This window comes from Phyllobates terribilis, unplaced genomic scaffold (genome assembly GCF_046119375.1).
Source record: "Phyllobates terribilis strain yellow unplaced genomic scaffold, ASM4611937v1 Scaffold_12__6_contigs__length_324123572, whole genome shotgun sequence".
Taxonomy (NCBI): Eukaryota; Metazoa; Chordata; class Amphibia; order Anura; family Dendrobatidae; genus Phyllobates; species Phyllobates terribilis.
This window is the reverse complement of record NW_027362772.1, coordinates 217179675-217192236: the sequence shown is the minus strand read 5'-3', so window position 1 is coordinate 217192236 and position 12562 is coordinate 217179675. Positions and strand designations below refer to the sequence as shown.

The window sequence follows — 12562 nt, the reverse complement described above, 5'->3', positions numbered from 1 at the left end:
TAAAGCTGAACCTGTAAACTCAAACCCAAGGGCTCCTGTCTTGTTTGTAGTCGGATCAGGTCCCATAGATGGGGAGGTAACAAGGACTCCCGAAGCAACAGAGAGTACAGAACCAACCCAGCACAACACACTCCACTGAAATTCCTGTTTAGAAGAGGGGTTTCAGGGCAAAGAGAACTCAGTTCCGGCCCACAGCAAACCGACCTGGTCCCCCCTTCACATGTTTATGGTGGTGTCAGGAAGAATAGCTGTAAGTGGTCAGATACCCTAAAGAAGTTGTTCAGGATTAGAAAAACGTGACAGTTTTCTTCCTAAATCACCAGTCCACAGGTTGTGTGTGGTATTGCAGCCCCATTACTCCAATGAAGCAAAGCCATAATTCCAGACACAATCGATTGACAATTGATGGACTACTGTATTTTGGGAATAAAGCAGCCATCTCTTTCCAATCCTGTACAACCGTCTGAAGTATACAACCACTTATAGTTTTATAACTGGTCTGACAGGTCATGAGAGTAAAAAGTGATTGTCATTGGACAAGCACTTTAATAATGACACATCATTACTATTAGCAGCTTTTTCCCATTTAATTAGTATCCTATTTGCAGACACCAGACTGCTGTAAAATTACGGCCCTCATTACGATGACTGGGGCTGTGCAGGGAATGTTGCATCCCCTTCATAGCTAACAATATGTTAGACAACTGCTTTTTATGGAGCTCAGTAATGTTTTATGTAAAGCGCCTCCAAGTCCGAGATGCTCCCCTGCTAGCCGCAATTTTTTATCAATGTCTGTAAAGTCACATTTGGCTAGAGCTGAGCATAAATACTTAAACTCTGTCTAAAAAGGCTCCTTCTCAGTGACGAGGCCTGTAATCTATGACTTCCATTAACAAGGCGATTGTGAGTGTGTATCAAAGGCCGCACCACTCACCAGCAGCCTATTATCAGCGGAAAGTGTTTCTTACCAAACACAAACAAAGGGCCTTATTCTCCGCATAGCCAGAGTCATTAGTGACCGGAGATCCTATGAGCGGGTTCTGAAACCAGTAATTATTCCTAATTTTTCTGTTATGTGTCGCCTGCTGGGATGACAATGCGGACATTTAAGAAGCTGAAGCCAATTTATATTTACAGGTTTATAATATCTCCACGGGTGACGGAAACGTCAAACATATCACAAATGTATCGAGAATATTACACTTATTCTAGTCCAATCCAACACCTAAAGGATTATTGGGATTATGCCCAGATCTCTGGTGTCCAGCGGCCCTGCTGACACATCTGTTTTAGTAAAAAATTGTATCTCTCATGAACTGAAAATTTTTACAACTTTTTCGTATTATCTTTATTATTTATGAATAAAGTGACAATTGGGTGTCACCAGATGTGGGTGTGTCCCTACACACTGGCACTATCCAATCAGTGCTCACAGTGTCAGACAGTGTAGGGACGAGCTAACACCCAGTTGCCAATTAATTCATAACTGTTCATAAAGAATAATGAAGGAATGGCACAACGCAGAGTAATCGGAAAAGATGCTCCAGAATTGTTATTTCATGGAGAATACACCATGTCTGGAGTGGTGACAAGTCTTCAGACTCCTCCAACATTTCTTATTTCCTTCTTTCTGACTGAGCGACCAATAAATTAAGACACCATATAGCCAGTAGTGCAATATGCCATACGCCATGTTCTATAAGCTATGTATTGTGCGTAATGTAGAGTGTATGCAGCTGTGAGAGATCATCAGTGATGGGCAATTCCTCCGCTTTTTGGTGCATATAATTGTATATATTTCCAAGGCTTTCCATGCTAATGTACAATTTAAAATCTGCTGATTATCATGGAATCTATGAAAACACTTATTATTTGCCCATTTGGAGAGCTCTCTAGTCTTTCTTTAATAAAAATGAAATGACTTACAATACAACACTATTTTTGAGTGTACATGTGTGGTCTGTACGGATGCTCTATAGTTTTAAACCACTATCAGAAGCCTCTCACTTAGGCTGTGTTCACATGTCCAGTAATGATCCGTTAGATCCAGCAGCAATCCGTTGAAAAAACAGTTCCGCAGACACAACTTTTTTGTCTGAATGCAAAAACTGATTTCAACTGGATCCATTTTTTTTACATTGAAGCCTATGGAAAAAGGATTTGTTAATTAGCTATCTGTTTTTCTCCTATTTGAAAAGGATCCGTTTTTTGCTTTCTAGATCAGTTTTATATAGATGATTACTTGAAAGTTCACATGTCCAGTAGTAAATGTTAAATATTTATTTTTCTACCACCAGTAAGTAAACAACGGATCCTTTTCAAATGTGAGAAAACTGATGGCTGATTGACAGATACTTTTTCCATAGACTTCAAAGTTAAAAAAACGTATCCAGTTAAAAACAGTTTTTTTCAGGTGGACAAAAAAGTTTTGTCTGCCCAACTTTTTTGTCAAGGGATTCCTGCTAGGATGATTACTGGACATATGAACTTAGCCTTCGCCAAATCAGACCTTTTGCTTTGCACTGATGAAGGGCAAATGCCCTGAAACATGTTTCTGCAAATAGAGTATCTGATTTGACTTTTATCCTAAGTCATGTAGAAAGGATTGTTAGAGGGTCGATATTGACTTTTATGTGGCGCTAGAGTTCCAGTCCTATTCCTCTCTGAAGAGACAATCGGCATATATAGATATAGTGCAATATCAGAGATTGGGGGCCAACATCCAACATGATGTGTAGGTTTTAATGCATTACGGGTATCTGAAAGTTGTTTAATAGAGATGGTTGTATGAAAGAACTGTGCACCTGGAGGTTTGCTAGCTATATTTCCTGCAGCTTTTTTGGGATGTATACTACACAGATGGCTATGGGCTAGTTCATACAATGAGGACCTGAATTGCTGCCACTGTGCAGAGCTGCTCACCCCTCAAACCATTTACTTTTATTGTACAATGATAATGCAAACTGCAGAAGGTAAACTGGTGATGTGAGGACTCCGAAATGTCAGGACTGAATGACAGGTGATAGATAAATAGCAGCAGCGGGCAGCAGTGAGATATGAGGTTCTAGAGCAGAAATCACTGCAAGCAATCATGTTCATCAGCTTCTGTCCCTGATTATGTGACATAAGAGGCCATTTGCTTATCAGGCACCCAAACATCCAGAGATGACATCTCCAGGTTGCTGCTAATAATAAAGTGACATACTGCTCTATACAGTAGCTCTGGGTTCCTACGGTCACATAGTATATACTGTACAACACGTTCTGATACACAGCACTGAGCCTTCTTAACCAGTTCAAGACTGGTCCATTTACCTCTGTTCCAGACCAGACACATTGTTGTTGTTTTTCGTACAGGTGGTTTATAGAGCTATAAAAATACATTTCTCATTCGGGTATTCAAATAATTTTTACATCCGTTTTTCATGATACATCAGGTGTAATTTATATGATATATTCATACGCTCTTGTTTAAATTTTGCTGGTAATACACTAAAGGAAAAGCAAATAAGTGTCTGTGCTTCACATTTTTTATTTTTTTTATAACCACAAAGGACCACTGAAATACATTTTGCATTTTGTTCCCCTATCCATAACAATTATTTTTATACATTGGACACTTTTTTTTCCAGATGGGGGCAGGGCTTATAACAGCAATGTGGATTGGCAACAACTTTTTTTCTGATCTATATATTTAACTTCTGTTTAAGTATTTATTTTTCATTTTTTATCACTTATTATTGTGCCCCCCCATAAGGTTATAAAAGACCTTTGGGAGCATTTTGACACTTAAATACTTTTTTCTGTACCTGATTTCCTATGTAATTAGGACTGCTATGCTTACCCCAATTACAGGAGAGATTCAGTATAGCTTACTGGGTCTCCTAATACCCAGCAGCTCCTGCTCCCTCCCTAGACTCAGCAATTACATGAGCACTGGGTCCGGAGAGGAAGCGCTGTTAGTACTTCCTATTAAAGGGAATCTGTCAGTAGGTTTTGCTATGTAATCTAAGGACAGCCTGAGGTGGGGGTTAAAACACTGAATATAACGATGTGTCACTTATCAAGCTGTGTGCTGTTGTTTTACTTACAGTGAAGATTTTATCACCTGGTGATTATCATTGCCAGGTCTGATGTGCTCACTGACTGCTAGTCTGACTCCACCCCTCCTGTGATAAGCAGCTCACTGTCAATAGACTATGTACATGTAATGCCCCAACATTGTAGTGTATGTGCCTTTAAGATGTAGCAAAGGTGGCACCTAACTTATTCTGGTTGCATTTTGTTAATATTTCCCTTTGCAGATAATGTACATGAGAATTCAATACATAGAAGTGGTTTATATATGCACAAACTGAGGTCCTAATTCTGTTCTGCCATTAGGACATTAGCAGTTTGTTAAGGGTTAAAGGGATTGTCCAATACTAGGACAACCCTTTCTTGCTCTGAATGTTTGCCCAGGTGAAAATAAAAACACCTATACTCACCTCCCGTGCCGGCGCTGTTCCAGCAGTGTCGGCACACGTGTTCCCGTGGCTCACATGAGGTTGTTGTGCCACGTGAACCTGGCGCCCAATCAGGGCGGGTATCACCGTCCCACCTTTGGACATATAAGTAATCAGGAGGTCACTTCTTTTAAACGTTTGGTGTCTTTGAACATGTAACGGTGAGTCGGTTTCCTATGCAAATTATTAGGACCATTCAATTGATTGTGTTGTTAGCGCTTTTTCCAGCATTTTTTTCAATGGACCTGCTTAAAAAAATGGAGGAAAAAGACGCAATGTGAATATACCCGAAGTTTCACACATTCGGGATTTGCTATATATTTGGGGAGAGGATTCGGCACCACAATACCGCAGCAATTTACAATACAGGACAGGTGAGTGGGGTACATAAAGAATCAGAGCATGCTGCGAGTATTGAAATCTGCAGCACATTTATTATCTGAGAAAAATCTGAGACGGCAGTGGAAAAATGCTGAGAATTTTTTTCTCTAAGTGTGAGCAGTTTAGTAATGTATGTCTCTAATAGAAAAATACTTTCAGGTTAATTGTTGGCCAAAAGATTTACCGTTAGAACATAATATTGCAATTAGCACCCAATGGCATACCGTCAGTGGCAGCAGACCATGCTACGGGGCCCATGAGCTGGGGGAAGGTAAGCTGATGCTAAATGGGAACTTTTCCTGGAATTTATCATGTGTACAGCACAAGTCGGAAATATCTGTATGGAGCATACCCAGAGGGTGCCAGCTGTTTTACGCAGCAGACACCAGTCACTGTGTAATTAGCTCTGATCGCAGCCGTACTGAACAGTGACCATGGCATCTTTGAGATTAGACATGGTGGGTGGCCTTCTTTTGCATCCATTGGGCCCTTGCGTTGTGATCACAGAAACCCAATGAATAGTTTAATGAGGCCTGTGTGAGGGACTCAATTCGTACCTTTGCTATGGAGTGCCTAGGTTTGCATGTACGTCCCTGGCTACACACCTCCAAAAATATGCTGCCTATGCCATGGTGATCCATGAAACTACTGGATGGTCTCGTAGAGACTGAAGGAAGGAGAAACCTCGGAGGTGTCAGTGTTCGCAGCATCATGTTACAAGTTGCCCATGGAGACTATGGTGTGTGTTCATTCTTTATGTGGATTAGCATAAGAAACAGCATAATAATTCACAGCACATGAATATTTTATAGAGCGCACTGACGTAGCGGCAGAGGCTATGTTGTATGATGTTCATGTGAACTGCATTCAGCACTGGGCACTGGACCTCGGGTCCATCCCTTGTTCTTCATGTCACACGTTGCAGCTCACGAATGCTTTCCAATAGGACCAAGAGCCATTATGCTGCCCTCACAAAGTGAAGAACAATGACACGGGATTTACAGGACACTGCAATTCTCCAGACGTTTGAGCTGAAATGCCCAGCGTGTTCTTCCAAGGAAGCAGACTTCATCTTTGATGTAGGAAATCATTAGGTAAACCAAGAGCTTAACCGTCCTTCTAATATGAGAATAGCACTCGCAGGTAAATTCACTGGGGTTCCCGAAAGGGCTTAGAAAAAGGGGAACTGTACAGGGACTTAAATCAATGAGAAATACTGGCAAAACACATAAGAAATAGACGGCGGTCCTTGAGTCTAGAGGAGTCTTTACAAAAAATGAATTTCCTACTCAAACCATTGAATTTCATGTCTAGAGCACGAGGCTATAAAGCATGGTAGTTGTGGTTCTGTAGAGAGCAGACTGCTTGTGAACCTAGGGGTGATTGGATTACTATACTATGGAGAGATGCCGGCTGTAAACAGCCATTCCTGGGATACCAGTAAATTAGACGCAGTATTGTATTCTAACTGAATTGCAGTGCTTACAGCATTGTCCTTATCAATTTATTGTAGGAAACACAAATCTGGACGGGTGTTTGTCGAATACATGTGCGGCTATAGATGTTCAATTCCATTACAGCACTTGTCCCTTGTTACCTTTTGTAGAAAAAAAAACCCTCAGCTGCGTGTTGGGAGGCTGGTGGGGGTCAAGCACCTCTGCAGAAAACTCCCAGAAGGGGAAGGAGACTCTATCCTTTACCACTGACCTTCAAAGGGCAAAGGAATGCTGGATTCATCAGTCAACACCAAAGCGGTGGGAAGATTTTAGTGATGAGAGCCAAAACAAAAGCACCTGCCTTGGCTTGGGAACACCCACTGGCACTTATGAGCCAATTTACATAAATAATAACCCTTCACTTTGTCAATGATGAGTCTATTAATGACAAAAAATATATGTTTTTACATGCTTGTTAGTTTACTATTGGTTGCTGGTATTGGTTTAGCACAGAGAGATCTACTATTACACTCCCTTTAAATGGAATCTGACAGCAAGGTTTTGCTATTTAATCTGAGGACAGCATGAGGTATAGGCTGAGACACTGATTCCAGTGATGTATCACTTATTAGGCTGTGTGCTGTAGTTTCAATACAATGACTGTTTTATCAGCAGGAGATTATCACTGCTGGACTACAGCTCTCAGGCATCCTGGTCCAACACTGCCCTCAGCACTGATTAGCAGCTCACTATCAATATACAATGTACACAGAAATCAGTAGTGCGGGTGGAGTTAGCTTTCTGAGCTCTGCTACATCTAAAAAGTCTGATTGTGTCACAACCGCACCCAGTGAGCTAAGTGACACATAGTTGGAATCAGGGTCTCTTTTCCTACATTATGCTGCTCTCAGATGAGGTATCAAAAACCTGGTGATAGATTCCCATTAAAGAGGTTGTGCAGAGTTTTATAAAAAAAACATGGCTGCTTTTTTTAAAGAACATTTCCACCCCCGATTACAAGTTGTCTGGCGTTGCAAGTGAATAGAGATAAGCTGCAATACCAAACATAACCTGTGGTCGGAGTGGTGCTGTTTCTGAAAAAATGCAAACATATAATTCTAATCCTGAACAACCCCTTTAACTGTGCAGGATGGTGGAAAACAGTGACGGATTGTAAGGCTTGAATTGTTACAGTTCACATATGCTGTTAATTTTCTGCAATATATTTATAAAAAAAATAGTCCTAGTAAAATCTACGTTCATATTGATAACTTCCGTCTCTACATCTATAGTTCTCTTCCATTTAACGTCCCATAATAGAATTGAATGAATATTCATGTGCAGACCCTCGCGTACAACGTGAAGAAAAAGCCAAATGTGCAGAAAAAATAGGAAGAGTCGGTGCTGTCGAGATACAGAAGAAGAGTCGCAAAAATCACGTTTCTAATTATCATTTCACAAATGACTTTCCAAATGTCAGCCTGTAATTTGCATGGTCGCAGTATCTCCATCTGCACAGCTGGAAAGTGCAAATGAGAGGAAGCATGGACACTAATGAAACCTGCCTGGTGTAGGAAGAGCTGGGACAGGACGCTGCAACTGAACCCAAATGGAAGTCAACCCGAGCAAGCCTCCCAGGGAAACATTGCAGTCTGGAGCTCGGATGCTGCTGCCTGCACCAACCTGCTGTTTACATGGGTGACACTGGCAGCCCAATCAAAGGTCAAAGGGAAATACTGCAACCGCGAAGTGTCTGCATGCCGCCATGTATAGGACTGGGAATAGGATTGCTTCCACCCTGCATACTGCTCGGCGTGTTCTTGCCTGTGCCACCTTCTGAGCTGCAGCTGGTGTGAACACCACACACATACTACATGAGGATGCCCTTGTCTGCAGCATTTTCTCAGTCATATTGTCAAATCAGGACAAATAAAAAGTGGCAAGTAGCTATATATAAAAAAACTTTAGTGCCCACATCTACATTTACTTATTCATTAATTTGTTAAATCAAATCAGTAAGCGTAAGATTGCATTTGTAGGAGCGCCAGTAGCGATGCCGCCCTGTATGCCCGGGATGGAGGTCTTAGTAAATGTCTGGATCCTTTTGGATCTGGCTCATAGATGTTTGTAGCTCAGAGAATCACACGTGAAAGGTCATTGATTTCAAGAGCGATAGGTGCATGTGTATGGAGGACAGTGCCCAAGGGGAACTTTTCCCAAATGCCAGGTCCTCTCAGTTATTGGCATTGATAGTGATCCCAGCAACCTTCCCTTCATTGCTGTAATCTCACATGTCAGAAAAACCTAAAACGGCAAGACCCATTTAGCACAGTGGCAGACGCTCAGTCACCAGACAGATACCTCTACTATAAGACACAAATTGCATTAAGCAGGTGGGTGTCATGGCTCCATGTGAAGAGCTCCCAAAGTCACAACTGGGGAGGAACCATAGAAGAACACAAGAGCTTTGGGACTAATTAGTAACAGGGGATCCACATACTTTTTTCATAAAGGAGCTGTGGCGCCAGGGACAAGATCCTTCACCAAAAGAGAGGGCGATCTCTTATCACCGTACAATAAGTACCCATACGTAGGGGGCTGGTGCCCAATAGATGGTTTATGGTTCAACCCTTTTTAAGAAATTATAGACATGTAATATATACATGCACCCTACATGGAAGGAGGTTAAGGACTAAACATATATTTATATACATGTGTACAGCATAGATAGATAGATATAGATATGAGATAAATAGATAGATCCAAATATTGTGCCAGAAAAAAAACTTAAAAACTTGAATAACATCTCAGTCTATATTACCAGGATCTTTCAAGCTCCCCATGGGTTCTAGTATCTTCATGGATAATTGCTGTACATTATGCAAATAAAAGTTTGGGTTTTCTTGCACAATGTTTAGAATATGGTCTCATTTCTGAATTTGATTATTGACAACTTTGGTTTGTGGCCTTTGATAGATAGATAGATAGACAGAGATAGATAGATAGATAGATAGATAGATAGATAGATAGATAGATAGATAGATAGATAGATAGATAGATAGATAGATAGATAGATAGATAGATAGATATGAGATAAAAATAAAAATTAGGTTGCACTCCAATTTAGCAAAGAAAAACAGACCTTTACTAGCCTATGTGGTGAAGCAACGTTTCGGTTACACAGAACCGTTCTCAAGCAGTGAATATAAACAAGTGAGAGATATATATAGCAGTGTTACAGATTTGTATAATCACAGTATTTTTTCCCTGTTTGGTGCTGTTTCATTTTTTTTAGGAGATAGATGGATAAAATATATGACATAGATAGATAGATAGATAGATAGATAGATAGATAATTATATAGATACAGATATAGATAGATATGGATAGATAGATAATTATATAGATACAGATATATAGATAGATACATGGATAGATATATAATAGATAGATAGATAGATAGATAGATAAATAGATAATAGATGGATAGACAGATAATAGATAATAAATAGATATATGGATAGATAGATAGATAGATGATAGATAGATGATAGATAAATAGATGATAGATAGATAATAGATGGATAGATAGATAGATAATAGATAGATAAATAGATAGATAGATAGATAGATAGATGATAGATAGATGATAGATAAATAGATGATAGATAATAGATGGATAGATAGATAATAGATAATAAATAGAGAGATAGATAGATAGATGATAAATAGATGATAGATAATAGATGGATAGATAGATAGATAATAGATAGATTTATGGATAGATAGATATATGGATAGATATATATGAGCTAGATAGATAATAGATACATGATAGATAGATAGATATATGGATAGATATATATGAGCTAGATAGATAATAGATACACGGTAGATAGATGACAGATAGATAATAGATAGATGGTAGATAAATAGATAGATAATAGATAGATAATAGATAGATGGTAGATAAATAGATAGATAATAGATAGATAATAGATACACGATAGATAGATGACAGATAGATAATAGATAGATGGTAGATAAATAGATAGATAATAGATAGATAATAGATAGATGGTAGATAAATAGATAGATGATAGATAGATAATAGATAGATGGTAGATAAATAGATAGATAATAGATAGATAATAGATAGATGGTAGATAGATAATAGATAGATGGTAGATAAATAGATAGATGGTAGATAGATAATAGATAGATGGTAGATAGATAATAGATAGATGGTAGATAGATAATAGATAGATAATAGATAGATGGTAGATAGATAATAGATAGATGGTAGATAGATAATAGATAGATGGTAGATAGATAATAGATAGATGGTAGATAAATAGATAGATGGTAGATAGATAATAGATAGATGGTAGATAGATAATAGATAGATGGTAGATAGATAATAGATAGATAATAGATAGATGGTAGATAGATAATAGATAGATGGTAGATAGATAATAGATAGATGGTAGATAGATAATAGATAGATAATTCTCTTTTGCGGCTCGTTCCTATATCACTAGTTTCTCCCGTTTGGGTCTGTGGCACCGGAGAGCTGGCACAAGGCAGGTTAACCCTTGGCCCACCCTGTCGGCTGTGAAACACAATCCAATAATTAGAATTGGTCTCTTTAGTTTAGTCAGAGCCGTGTCTGGCGGGTGATGGCGGCCTGTGCTGTCCTGTCATTAGGCTTTCCTCTCATGTCCGTCCCATGTCCAGCTCTGCTCAGTGACTAATGCTATGAGCATGATGGGTTGTGGGTGAGCGGAGCCCCTCGGCGGCTCTGCAGCTGGTGCGGCTCTCCTCGGCCTGTACACCTGCCGCTCATGTCACAGCAGAGCACAGAGAACACACATTCATGGCCAGACTCAGCCTCATTACATGCCGCTCAGGGGGACACTCATTCCCAAGCCGCCGCCACCACCGCAAAGTGCAAGTCGTTCACTACCTTGTAGTGATTCCTAGCCCGCCATACATTCACCACACTGTGTGTAAGGTAACGTTACATGTGGACTCCCCGGGGAAGATTTCCGCAGCTTCTCCGGATGATGCAGCATTGCATTATGCACGAATAGCCTCCCATAATAAATATGATCCACACCATCGATATCACATGGAGGATGTGATCGCGTTAACCCCTCTTGGACCGAATTGCCCCTTATTCCGCCGTCTGACTGACAAGTGACAGGGGCTTAGCGTCACTACTCTATGAGTACCTGCTATTATATTGATAACACGTTTGTGCGAGCGAGGGGCCGCTACACATGTAACGAGAAGTTAGGAAGTGTCTGTTTGGAAAAGCGGATGTGGAAAGGGTTAACGGTGAGGTTTTTCGAGCCATGGACAGAATGACTGATTGGCTTTGTGGTCCATTTTTTTTTTCTTTAAACAGCTTTTGTTTTATGCAGTTTATGCTACAGAAGATGAGAACACAGCTCTCCGAGTGCTGAAATTCCTGCCCATCAATGATCTATACAGCAAGAAGCCAACACATAGGATACATAGCGGAATAGGAAAGGTGGACCTTTACCTTTAGGAATATGAGCTCAGAGCTCAGTGCATGTTTCCTTCCCCGGGTGCTAAGTGCTTTGACTTGTTCCTAGGATTTCCTACGAAGCCTCGTCTAATAATTAGTGGGGTTTGTGACGAAGCGGGGGGATAGTCCGTGTCTTCTCTTTCTTTCTCTTCCATGCTTCATTCTTCTGCCCCTTGTGTCATGTTACAGACGTAGCCTCCTAAATGCAGCACATCTGGGGGGAATGCAGAGGGCGAGAGGAGACAATGAGGCAGAGTTGCGTCTTCCTTCAGGATTATCCAGTAACACTGAGGCAGAGCTGAGAAGAAGAGACATGAAGAAAAAAAAAAAAAGAAGGGAGGATGCGATGGAGAGGAGGACAGGGGGCTGTGGAAAAGGGAGCTGTGGAGAAGGAGGGATTACGTGGAAGAAGGGATTGCAAAAGGAGGGGTAAAGGCTAGTTAGAGAGACTGTGGGGTCGTAGAAAGAAATGGAGTTGATGGAAACAGGATGATTGGCTGGAAAGATGACGTAAGACAAAAATAAGGGATAAAACGCAGCTCTACAGGTACAAAACTGAGCTGGAATCAATACCGGCTGAGAGGGAAGCTCCACATTTAATAAATGCATAAAAAGCAATTACACAATATAATGTCAGGGGACTGCAGGTTATAAGGAGCAGACAAAGGGTCTGACCACAGGGAAAT

At 40.3% G+C, this 12562-nt stretch overlaps 1 protein-coding gene across 4 annotated transcripts in view; it reads right to left on the bottom strand.

Moving 5' to 3' along the window:
- Positions 1–12340, bottom strand: part of GRIK4 (glutamate ionotropic receptor kainate type subunit 4) — a 616708-nt gene extending 604368 nt beyond the window's left edge. For 2 of the 4 annotated variants that reach the window (XM_073656650.1, XM_073656652.1), the window contains exon 1: positions 11871–12338. The gene's annotated coding sequence lies outside the window, so the exon portion shown is untranslated. Of the gene's footprint in view, positions 1–11870 lie in introns of all 4 variants that reach the window. The other 2 variants (XM_073656653.1, XM_073656651.1) reach the window with 2 other exon arrangements.
- Positions 12341–12562: the final 222 nt, after the last annotated feature.